At 36.7% G+C, this 12712-nt stretch overlaps 1 long non-coding RNA gene across 1 annotated transcript; it reads left to right on the forward strand.

Moving 5' to 3' along the window:
- The first annotated feature begins 2406 nt into the window (after nucleotides 1-2406).
- LOC138891521 (uncharacterized) lies at nucleotides 2407-8453 on the forward strand. The gene is made up of 2 exons (XR_011407809.1): nucleotides 2407-3004; nucleotides 6177-8453. It is a non-coding gene; the product is annotated as an uncharacterized lncRNA (long non-coding RNA).
- The last annotated feature ends 4259 nt before the right edge of the window (nucleotides 8454-12712 follow it).

Raw genomic sequence — 12712 nt, forward strand, 5'->3', positions numbered from 1 at the left:
GAATTATAATCCATGTCAAATGAAAGTATGAAATATGAAATGTGGCCATCGTGCAAAGAATGATGATTTACATTTGTGGCCAAGAGTGCCAATAAAGTGAAAGCAAGTATGAAAGGCATGAAATTAATGTGATTCTTTTACATGATATTTTTGGGAGTATCGTTAGGTCATCGAAGAAGGCTAGGTTACTAATGCCCAAGCCTGAAACTACATGTGTCGGTGTAGGGATTAATTGAGGGACAAGATCTCATTATATTGTATTGAGATTATTATCCTTGATTGGGATGAGTTGATAGCTAGCAAGGACCATGTCTAACCACACATCATTATGCTGAGACGACTAAGCCGATCAAGCGGAGATCAGACGCCATGACACACACATGGTACTGTTGTGTTTCTATGTCAATCTTCGTACTTTGGGGTGAGACGGCTTAGCCGATCGGGCGGAGATCGGACTCCATGCTATATGCATAGTGGTGTATCGGTACTAAAGATCTCCAAACTTAGAACATTGATATTTACTTGAAGATTTACCTTGCTCTTAACTTGGCATTCTTAATATTATTTGAGGGTCTCATTGATTTTATGTTTCTCTCCCTTTATGTTGTTACTCTATCCAATAAGAGGATATTTTGCTTTACATACTAGTACTTTTTCATATATACTATTGTCCCTGTTACCGGGGATGCTGCATCTTTAATGGATGCAAGTGGGCAGGCGACATCGATCATTGATAGCGGCACACCCTCATCTCAGTTGAATTGGTGAGCCCCACTTCCTATCGGGGTCTTGCGTCTTTTGCTCCTTGTACATTGTATTTTTCAAGTATAGTTGGGGCATTGTCACCAGCACTATCATACTACTCTTCTGTTCCATTTAAAGGCTCCGTAGGCATAGTGTGAGTGGCGTTTTGATTTGATTAAATCAACTATATATGTTGTAACTATTTGGTTACACTTTGTAATCTTTTGGTAATCATGAATGCATCTGTTGTAAGTAATGAAACATGATATCTAACTCTTTTATCCCCTTCATGACTTTTTCTTACAATTTATTTCAAGTTGCTCATGGGTAAGGCTGGGTAGAAGGTTTGCTTGACCGGGATGTCTCAGTCGAGCGCCGGTCGCACTCCCCAAGGTTGGGACGTGACAGTATACTGGCCCCGTCTACTGAAAAGTAGTAAAGTCAACCCCACTCGAATCCACCAAACCTAAAGTACGTAGAATGCCATGTCATTGATCCAAGAAACTCTGAGAATCCTCAGAAGCCCCTCTATTGAACTAGGGAGAACGTAGTCTCTGAAACCTCTCCAAACTCTTCTATCCCTCAGCAGACACGACATGCCATACCTCGGGATGGACTGCAACTACTGGCTGCAATGATATAAAATTCAGTGTCTGATAGGCATGATCCAGCAGCTCTAGTGTACGGGCGACGGGAGTTTGGGCTCTTCCCCCAGCCTGTGAAGTAGTCGTGAAATCGGAATCAACCTTTCCTGTGCCAAACTCTCGAATACACTCATGAAGTGGGCCAAAGTCTCCTGAAGTCATGGTGTAGCGATAGGCCCCTAAGGTGCATGCTCAACATTTTCGTGCTCCTGCCCCTTTACTGGAGCTATTAGTGGTTCCACCGCTGCTGCTCTAGAAGGGGATCCAGCTATGGCACGTTCCCCGGCTCGGCCTCTACTTAGGCATAAATATTTGAAGAAGTGTAGTATAAGTACACCACAATCGGTACCCGTGTTGACGACCAATTTTGACCCTTCTCCTTTTTAAATTAAATTTTTACGCTTATTAATCAACAATAAATATAGTAAAGTATTTTAAAATTATTAGTATCTAATTTTCTCAAATATAAATAATATAATAGGTGAGAATAAGTATAATAATAGTTAAGAATATTGATTATATGACTAATAATAATTTGGTCGTAAATAATTATAAATTATACTACCTCTATACTTTAACTAATTAAACAATTAGCTTTCATAATTTAATAGACGGGTGTTATAATTATTTTGGTAATCTAAAACTAGATTACAGAAATTAATTAATAACACATCTGTTAATTATATTTTATTACATGTTATTGGGATTAAATAAGCTTAATTGATTTAATTATAAAAGGAGGTTAAAACTTGAAATAGGCTACAATTGCAATTGAATGATTTTTATTCAAGTGGCCATAATTCAAATTGAATTCCAGCCTAATACACAAACAATGGGCCCACAAATACTGGCCCAATACCCCTGACCCGGTTGATCAGCCCCACTACACGTCCTACTTGGCGATCCTTGCCACTCACTCTCCACCAATCACATCGCGCCATGTCACCCGCTCAAACTCACTCACACAACAAACACAGTCCATCTGGACTGTTTATCAAATTCATCAATGTTCCGAAATTGATCATAATTCCTCTTTAATTTCTAAACCTCCCAGCATTTTATTTTAATTGTTGGATCAAAGTGATCCAACGGCCCCCGTTTTATCCCCACTAAATATTTTCTTCTCTTTTTTATCTCGAAAAATTTGGAACCATTGATCTAAATGATCCAACGGCTCCTATACAATCTCTCATTTTAACTAAGCTAACACCCCAAACCCTAGAGACATTTCATCTCATCCACCATCCTTGCATCCTCTTCTTCTCTCATTCTCTCACACAGGCTACCTCTGAAACCTAACATCAATCCATGTAAAATCACTCAAGATAACCAAAGATTCAGCATTTCTCTCTTTCAATCGTGAGTCCCGCCGAGTATTCTTTTTTCCTCATCCGATTTTGAATCCCAAACCCCGAAACCCTATATCCCAAACATGAAAGAGGTGGAATCTCATCATTTTATTCTTTTGCTCATTCAAAACATCACATGCAGTTACAAATTCATTAGATCTTGACCGCATCATGATATTTTCCAGAGGTCAAAGACAGTGACCTCTGGACATTGGCTTTGCCCGAAGCTCCGATTGGCTTTAAGAGCTCCACTCGTCATTTTGAGAGGTAAAAATCTTTACCCCTTCTCCCCTTCCTGATTTCATCATTTCTCAGTCATCAGCACTCATCATCATCTCACAGATTTTCAAATTTTGAGTGAGACCATAAGTCTTGAGTGTAGCTATAAATAGAGGGCTTTAATGCCCTCACCAAACACACAAACTACCTGAAGAAGTCTAGTAAATGCTCTCTACTCTAAAAGTTCTTCTCTAATTTCCTTTCTTTCTTTCTTTCATTTTTGCTCGATTTCAACTACTAAGAATTGATTGTGAGCTTTAGTCCTTAAACGACTAATAACTACTACTTGATTTGTTGCCTTGAAGCAGGTCAGTAGACCACTGACCCCCCCCCTCCCCCCCCCCCCAAATTATTCATTTGTTTCATGTATTATTATGTTATTTTGTTTATTTGGTATTTTCTATTAATTGCTTTTCTATTCTTCTTCATGATACTTATCAGTCACGTATGTGACCTTCAATTGTGTTCTGCTGCTTGCGTTATTTTTCACTTAATCATCTGATACTTCTTGCAAATAGTTGTGTTTATCCCCTATGTTGTTGTTTAAATCAACATCTTATCGTGATCATTGAGTTCTATTTCTCATACCTATATTTTCATGGTGTATTGCCTAACTAATTGAATGGTCTTTATGCTTATATTATTGTGTTGTCTTGAATGATCCTTGTTGACAGTCATTACCATGTTAATCTAATGATCCTCTTTGATAGTTATGCCTACATTTTCATGTTGATATGCTTGGTTAATCAAGTGGTTCCAGTTGACAGTTCTGCCATTTGTACCATATTGTTCTGTTCAGTTGATAAAATGACCTTTGTTACTTAGCTATGAATGTTTTATGCGAATGCAGAAGAGAAACATATGATAAATACTACCTCCATTTCAGTTTATGTGAACCTATTTCCTTTTTGGTCCGTTCCAAAAAGAATGACCCCTTTCTAAATTTAGAAACAATTTTGCTTAAACATACAATTCTACCCTTAATGAGAAGCTTTTATAACCACACAAATACTCTGGGCCCTTTTTAAAATTGTTTAAGACCACAAATTTCAAAAGTCTTCATTTTTTCTTAAACTTCGTACTCAGTCAAACAGGTTCATATAAATTGAAACGGAGTGAGTATTATTTATCTAGCTTAGCATGTTTTTCTTAGAGTTTAACAATGATCATGTTTATTTGAATAAAAAATGATGACTTGTCGTCACATGCTTGTTTTGCCTTGGCTAGCTGTTAATAAATGCTTCTTGTTATCTCATCGATCATTTGATGTCTGAAGACACTGTCCAGTGTCCAGAAGGTTTTTTCACTGATATGATTGAATATTGTTGGTCCTGATAACTTGAAGGTTTGACTGGATGCTGGTAACTTTCAATATGCACTATTATGTTAGATGCCATGTCGATAGGATTTAAACTATGCTTATGGGTGTTTTGAGTGGGCTTGACTTTACTATTAAGAAACCCCTCCCTGACACAAGCACTCCTCGGAGTCCAAGAGTCCCAGTCCCTCATGAACTCTAAAGTGTTAGGGGTCTATAGGGGAACCTTATAAATAAGTGTGGTTTACTCTATGCACATAATGATTGAGGCTAATGAAGCAAGTAATCTTTCGATCAAAGTTACCTTTATATTATTAGGTTTGAGTTACCTAAAGTTTTTCCCAAATAATCAAAGTAGAAACAAATATTCAATATCAACGTTAGTTCCATAAGGACATATACAAAGAACAAGAAAATAACAATAATTTCAAATGGAGCAAAAGGGGCTGGACTCAGTCTTTTCGTTACTTACTCTTTTCCTAATAAGCTTTCATTTATTTTAGGAAATTTACGGAATATGCATAGTCTAGGTGGAAACAACACTTTGAAAACCTTTGCGAACAGATACCTTAGGCAACTTAATCGGAGCAGCAACAGAAAAATGAACCCCGATTTGGATTTTACAAAAGATAAAAAATGACTTTCATTTTTGGAAAACATTTTGTATTATACCAAACAGTCTTCAAAAAAAAAAAAAAGGTACAATTTTCATATGAGTTAACATAAAATTCATGTTTTCAAACAATCCCTTATTTTATAAACCTTATCATTTAGTTTTGAAATAAATGTCGCCACCTCTAAGGCTGCAAAATCTTTTTTTATAGCATGAGTTTTCAAATAGGAATTTAAATATTTTCTCACTTAGTCAAGACTTTCACATAGGACTTGTTTAGTAACTTCAAATCATCAATCAACTAGAATATGACAATTCTTTCTCCGCACCTAGCCTAAGTTTAAGGAACTACTTCATGTAAATTTTAAGAAATGCCTAACATCTTCCCCTTATATTAACTTGAACCCTTACCCGGATCTCACTAGTTTAGTAGACCATTAAGATAATAATTTTCATAGACTTATAGGTACCCTAGTATATCGTTAAATATTATGTGGCGACTCTTCTTTTATCAACTTCAGGAAACCACAAGTTATATTTGGTTTTGACCTGTGCAAAATAGAGTGTAACAACATGGCGATTCTACTGGAGATTTTACACTTAGGTTCTGACCTTAGCAGACTTAGGCTAGACTTTGAAACTCGGGGATGTTTGTTTATGTTCTATTTTGACAATTTATTATGTGTTTACATGTTTATATAATTTGCAAATAATTGTTTACTTGCTTTGTTCTATTTGCACAACACTTTATTATATGTCCTCGTAATCTACAAATATGTGTTACTTGCTTTATTCTTAATATTATCACTGACTCATCACAATTACTTGTTACTGCTTTATACACTGTCATCACATTTTTCTATCGAGTCTTAGTCGTACACAATCACACACAAATCACGCGAGGGTTGTCTTTTCACCCTTCCGACCCTTCTTTTCAAAACTCTCTAGTTTCAGAGAACGACATTGTTAGGTCAACTGACACGTCATCTCATAGTTATTCAGTACTACTCTAAAATTTAGGAAACACTCTACTCTTAGCAAACATAGCTCATGCTGCATACACCTTAGGTGAGTCAATCCATGGCATTGAATCATGACTAGGAAAGCCACCCTAATGTCAACAGGTCATGCACCTAACAACACGCCTTATGTGGAATGACAAGTTAATCCAGATTAAGACACCAAGGGTTCTAAACAACACACTTACCTAACCTTTTCTACCCTTTTAGATGGAAATCAACCACATCATCCTGAAAATGAACAATGGTCGTGCGAGTGCCCCACAAGCTGAAACAATGGTGGAGAAACATCTGACGAGAACATGGAGATGGAATCTGGATACATCTCGGAGCACTGACTGCACTGATGAACATTCGAGCTGATAGAGCGCTCACTAGGTTGTTAATAGAGCTCTGGGATCTAGCCAAAGCGGTTTTCAAGTTTGTCAATTGTGATCTAACACCAACGCTCGGGGAAGTTACCAGTTTTACTGAGTTGCCATTTTTCGGACGAAAACCCATATTATCAGTCATCATGCTAGGTGTTACACCCCATGTTTTCGTATGAAAAAGTACGTTGTTAGTCAATTGATGTAAGCTCAAAAATAAAATTCTCTTTGAAAGTATATAAAGTAAGTTAATCATGTTACTTGGAGGTTATAAATATTTAAGATCATGAATAACAAGTACCAAGAGGTTTAGAAGGCTTAGAGGCTAAACGAATTGAAGAAAATAAGTTTCGTCGAAAGTTGACAAGTTGAGAATATTATAACATGTACTTTTGGGGTGAGATTAGGGTGCTTAACATGATAAGGAAGTTATGTTATGAGTTATTATAGTCGTATGATAGTCGTGTTTTGAGTTTTGAAGTCAAGAAAGTTGTGAAACAAAAGTCATCACAAGTTACATTCGTAAATGCGCTGAAAATTAGGTCAAATGTAGCAGAGCTTTTCTCTCAATATAATAAGAGTTACGGGATGATCCACCTATTAAATTCAAGGTCTACGAGTCTAGTCAACGCATTAAACCGTTCTTCGATATGACATTAGAGTAGAGAGATATTCATGTTTTTACGAGACTACACAAGCAACTCCCCTGGGACCCACAAAATCGGTGAAAAAGTCCAGCTCGTATTTAAGTCAACTATAGCTCAAGTTTAAGTCATTTTTCTCAACCAAAACAGTTCCTAAATCCTCCTAGATACTCTTCAAGCAGTCTCCATGAATCTAGAGTGAAAACCAAAGATAAAAACATGAATCCAATGCTAGAATTTTTGTGGTACTTGCTAAATCGTAGTTCTTAATCTTGTGGTTGTTTTGGAGTATACTTCAAAGTAAAGTAACATCAGATTTCGTAGTGTTATTTTTGATTAATATAAGAATCAGTTTCTCCTTCATATATATTAGAGTTTCAAATCGAAATATAAGTATTTACACACAAACTTGAATACAAAAGTTGATTCAACAAGAGAATACAACTCCTATAGAGTTGTGGTGTGATTAAGGGTTGTTGTGAGCTACACCAACTGGGGATTTCAAGTTGTATCTACTTTCTAATGTAAGTAAATAATATTCTTGATTGTGCTTAAGGTTAATCATTTGTTGGTTGAGTTGTTTGAGTGTAAATCTACAAGATAATAATTGACATGGCATAAGGAATCATTATCTTTTTTTTGTTGGCTGTGTTGAAGCTATATATATATATATATATATATATATATATATATACTTTGTTGTGGCTTTAAACTATTATAAATAGTTTGATTATATTATGGCTGCTGTTGTTAAGCTTATCTATGGGCTAATTAAGTTGATTGAAGAAGATAACATGAAAAATAAGAGGTTGGCGATAAAGGTTAAGGTGCTAGGCGTGTGGACTATTTTTGAAGATTGTTCTTAAGAAGCTTTGGGCTGAAAATGATGTGGTAACATATGATGTTATAGATGTTATAGGTAGATTCATGAAAAAGGAGTTGGATTAAAACCATATTTTGTTAATCGTCAATCGAGCCCGCCGCTTAAAATAGTTGTTAAGTAATCAGAGAGCTTATTGTGAATTATATTATTGTTGTTTGGGCTATTGTGAGTTTTAGTAACTTATTTGATGTAGTACAAGCATGGGAGGTGCTATCCGTTTTCTTGTAGAATATTGGTTTTGAAATATGAGAATTACAACACTTATATGATGAAGGCGAAGTCGGTTTACTCATTGTAGACGTAAGAAGATCATATTGAGCTTGGTTGACGTTTGGAGAGAAGAGTGCAAATGTATGTTGAGGCTATACCTTCTTTCCTTTTGGCATGATCTATACGATACCAACGAAACAAGCAAACGAGCAAATTTCACAAATGACTCTATTCTTAGAAGTACTAGAGGTGCCTATGTTCTTGATTTCCCATGTGTCCTATTATTATATTGTCTGTTCATGGGTCTCAGAAAATATGTATGTTGATAAAGTTTATTTGATGATATTAACTGAAGGCATATTGATCTTTTGACATTCCGAGAGATCTTATCGACTTACTTCCTTATGCATTATATTCATTTATACATGTATATTGATCCATGACCAGATGACATTATATACGCGTATATAATATATATATATGAAGTATTAGGAAATGTTACGGCATTATATACGCACCACCACCTGATCAGCTGGTATATGTTGATGATATCGCCCACTGAGGCCGAAATGATATGATGGGATGCCCTTAGAGGCTTAATTTTGTTTTTTAACAAATTCATTAGGCAAGGTGCCTATGTCTACTATATATATATATATATATATATATATATATATATATATATATATATATATACATTTAAAATAAAATAGAGTAACATAAGGTCTTACAAAAAGCTAGGGCATATTTTGAAAATTATATAATCCCTAATACCAATTTTGAGCAAATAACACTCAAATTTGGTAGCACATGTTATCCTACGAAATGAAATACTTATTGACAACAAAGTAGTACACTGCCCAGAATTTAGCGACCCTGGGCAATACAATGATCCATGAGCATAGTGTTTATTTGCAAGCAAAACCCCTCATACATTGTAACTCAAAGAATAGACAGTCCACAGTCATCCAGATGCATTGAAAGTTTGTCGCAACTTCCCTTGATATCAATCGTGTATTCCCATATGTTGTTTTGTTGTGATTACATACCTGTGATTCCCATGTCCAAACCCAGCCTCTCTGGCGTACCTCTTTACGTATATGAGCTAGGTAAATGCATGAAAAACCATGGGGTATAGTTAATTCACGCGCATTGTCCATTATGTCCATTGTGCTACAATGTTACGCAGAACTGGGCATGTAATGTTTGAACTAACACTCGTGCTTTCTCCAGCTGAATCCCAGTTCATCCTTATCCTAAAAAATCTCTTGAGATAGTGTAGTAATGAAGTTAATTAGGATTCTACTCCGCACTGCTTCAAATGTATCCAGTAGGTCAATATAATCAACCCATATCACAACCGTTAGGACATTAATTCTGGGTAGTGTCAAGTACACGGGATCCAATGTGCATGACAGTCTCTCCCTAACTTGGGTACTTTCCATTAATTCTGGGTAGTGTCAAGTACACGGGATCCAATGTGCATGACAGTCTCTCCCTAAGTTGGGTACTTTCCATTTCCAATAGGTATTCTCGCCTACTAGGCTGTGTGTTTGCCTCACAAGATTGGAGACCTTAGGAACACTGTCAAGCCCTAGTTTCTTCCTTTGATTCCTTGCTTCCATGCTTGTGCTCACCTTCAATACTCCTTCAAGGGAGTGAGCACATAGTGCTAATCCCACCCTTAGAATTTGTATCGAAAGGCAAGGCATGAATACAATAACTTCTCCTGCAAAAAAGAACATGAGGTTAGTAGAAATAATAATCACCATGTCCTCCTCCATAAGGACTTGAACATGGTGAACCAAGTTAATGACTCCAGCCTTCTCCAGCCCCTTACTACTCTTCTCCTCCTTACCTCTTAGCTCCTCGCAAATCTTACTCTTAGGTATGGACATTGTAGTTTATCACTATTCACAGTCCTTTTTCCTTGTATCTCCAATTGATCAAAACTATGCACTTCAATGTAGCCACTATCAAGAGCATAATTAGCTAGGTAGTCAGCCATTTTGCTGCCCTCCCTCATGATGTGCGATATTCTGACATTAGATCTCTACATGATGCCCTTGATTTCCTCCACATATGCAACTACTGTTCAAGGTGCAATCCATGTGCCTTCAACAATATTTTTCAGTAGCATTGAATCAGTTTGCACTCATATCTGCGTGCAGCTATGTTGTATAAAGTATTTCAAAACTTCAAGAATAGCACGTGTTTCAGCATCAGTATTGGTAACCTCCTGTATCTCCTTTCCCATAGCAAACCTAACATCTCCTTCTTCATCCCTTAGTACAAAACCAATCGAACTCCTGCCTGGGTTACCATCTATATTGACTTTTATCCACCCTTGAGAAGGAACTTCCCATAAGAATTTGGTCACCTTCAGAGGAGGAGTGTAATTCTCCATCATATGCAATAAATCTGGCCATTTGTGTGGAACATTCTGCAAGCTCGGTTTCCTCACTTTGACTAAAGCTTGTAATGTAGATGATATCTGGTATATAACTCTACTAATTGACACCGCTTCCCCATGCTTATAACTACTCCTCTTCCAAATTTCTCACAAAATGATTGAGGGCGGTGCATGAAATATAGGGTTGAGTCTTGGCACTACCTGGACAGTCCAACACTTAGTTATTGCCTGTTGCAAGGAGAGACCTTCCATTGCTATCCCTGCATTTGAGAGAAAGTAGTACCAAACATTGGTAGCTGCATATGATCTATAAAAAACATGAACTAATGTCTCCTCGTCTGGACTTCGGCAAATCTAACACCTCGATAGCATGAAATAGCCCCACCTTCTAAAATGATCATCAAGTGGTAGCCTAGATTTCCAAACCTTCCACATGAAGAAGGCAATCTTAAAAAGGAATCCCTTTCACCTACATGTTTCTAAATGTAATTTTGGAATCTCTTCTCTCCCTAGTGTATTCCCATAAAGATTTGACCGTGAAGTTACATGTAGTCTCCAACATCCAATAAGGTCTATCTAATTCATCATGCATTACTGGAGGCTTAATATTCTCAATGATATGAATTTCAAGATCATGAGGTAAAATGTTCATAATCCTGTCCTCATCCCATTTTCCGTCCTCCACCACATCATACACATTATGCATATCTTCATCACAATAAAAATCCTATGGAGTAATGAAATACAATGCTCGTAATCCTGTCCAATTGTCAAACCAGAAAAGTGAGGAGCCCATTTTTAATTGCCATATTATTTGATGCTCAATGTTATCTCTACATTCTAACATCTTTCTCCAAACATGTGATCTATTTCTCCATTATACTACCATAGCATTTAATTTATTGCAGTATTTTTGATGCATGAAAGAGCTCCATAAGTTAGGTTTAGTTCTAAAATTCCACCAAAGTTTACAAATTAAAATTTTGGAGACATCATGTAATGATATAAATCCTACCCGTCCTTCTTAAGATGGTAAGCTAAATGTATCTCAAGAAGCCCAGTGCATTCCTTTACCACCTACCGCATTACTCCAGAAAAACTGTACAAACATCTTGTGCATTTTATTAATGACACATGACGGGATGTTCACTGCTGACAGCAAATGTATTGGCATGCTTTGCAACACATGTGTTATCAAAATTGCTCGACCACCAATAGAAAAAGTTTACCTTTCCACGATTGCAGTTTGTCCAGAATTTTGTTGATGAGACCATGATAGTAGTCCATTCTCCTTCTTGCATAAAATATAGGACAGCCAATGCAAGATATGTGAAGGGAAATTCCTGCCTACCTATCCCTGTGATTCTTTGAACCTTATTCACCACTGCACTGCTTGCAGAATGATGCATGAATACTGCTGATTTAGCCTTATTGATCAACTTCCTAGAAGCCACCTCATAAGCACTTAAAACCTCTATGATCAATTGTAGTGAAGTTGCATATGAGGATGAAAAGATTATGGATCATCTGCATAAGCAAGATGATTGATCCTTGGACTCTATTTTGGTAACCCAAACCCACAAAAGTAAGGATTCAAGTGAAGTGCATTCAATCCCCTTGATAGTGCCTCAGCAGCTAGAATGAATAGAGTAGGTGACAAATGGTCACCTTGTTTGACTCCTATAGTGGATTTGAAGAATCCATAAGGCTGGCCATTAATCAACACTGAGTACCAATTATTTACAACAATGCCATAAACAATCCCAATGAATCTCTCACAGAAGCCCACTTTCCTCAACACTTTAGTCAAGAATAGCCAAGTTAGTCTATCATATGCTTTGTTCATGTCTAACTTGATCACCACATTTGGTCCTTCCCTTGTTCTTAATCGAATATCATTTATTATTTCTTGAGTCAATATCACATTCTCTATAATACTCCTCCCTTTAACAAATCCAGCCTGTTCATATGAGATAAGTGTAGGTAACAAATTGACTACTCTTTCATGGACAACCCTTGAAAATACCTTGTTGATGAAGTTGCTAAGACTTATAGGTCTCATGTCAGAATATGTGACCACTTCCTTTTTCTTAGGCAACAATACTAAGTTTGTGGGAGTGATGAACTTAGGTAGTTCCCGGCAACTGAAAAAGTCCCTTACCATAGCATATACATCATCTCCTATGATCTCCCAGCAGTAATGAATGAACTTTCCAGTGAAGCCATCA

This window comes from Nicotiana tomentosiformis, chromosome 5 (assembly GCF_000390325.3).
Source record: "Nicotiana tomentosiformis chromosome 5, ASM39032v3, whole genome shotgun sequence".
Classification (NCBI taxonomy): domain Eukaryota; kingdom Viridiplantae; phylum Streptophyta; class Magnoliopsida; order Solanales; family Solanaceae; genus Nicotiana; species Nicotiana tomentosiformis.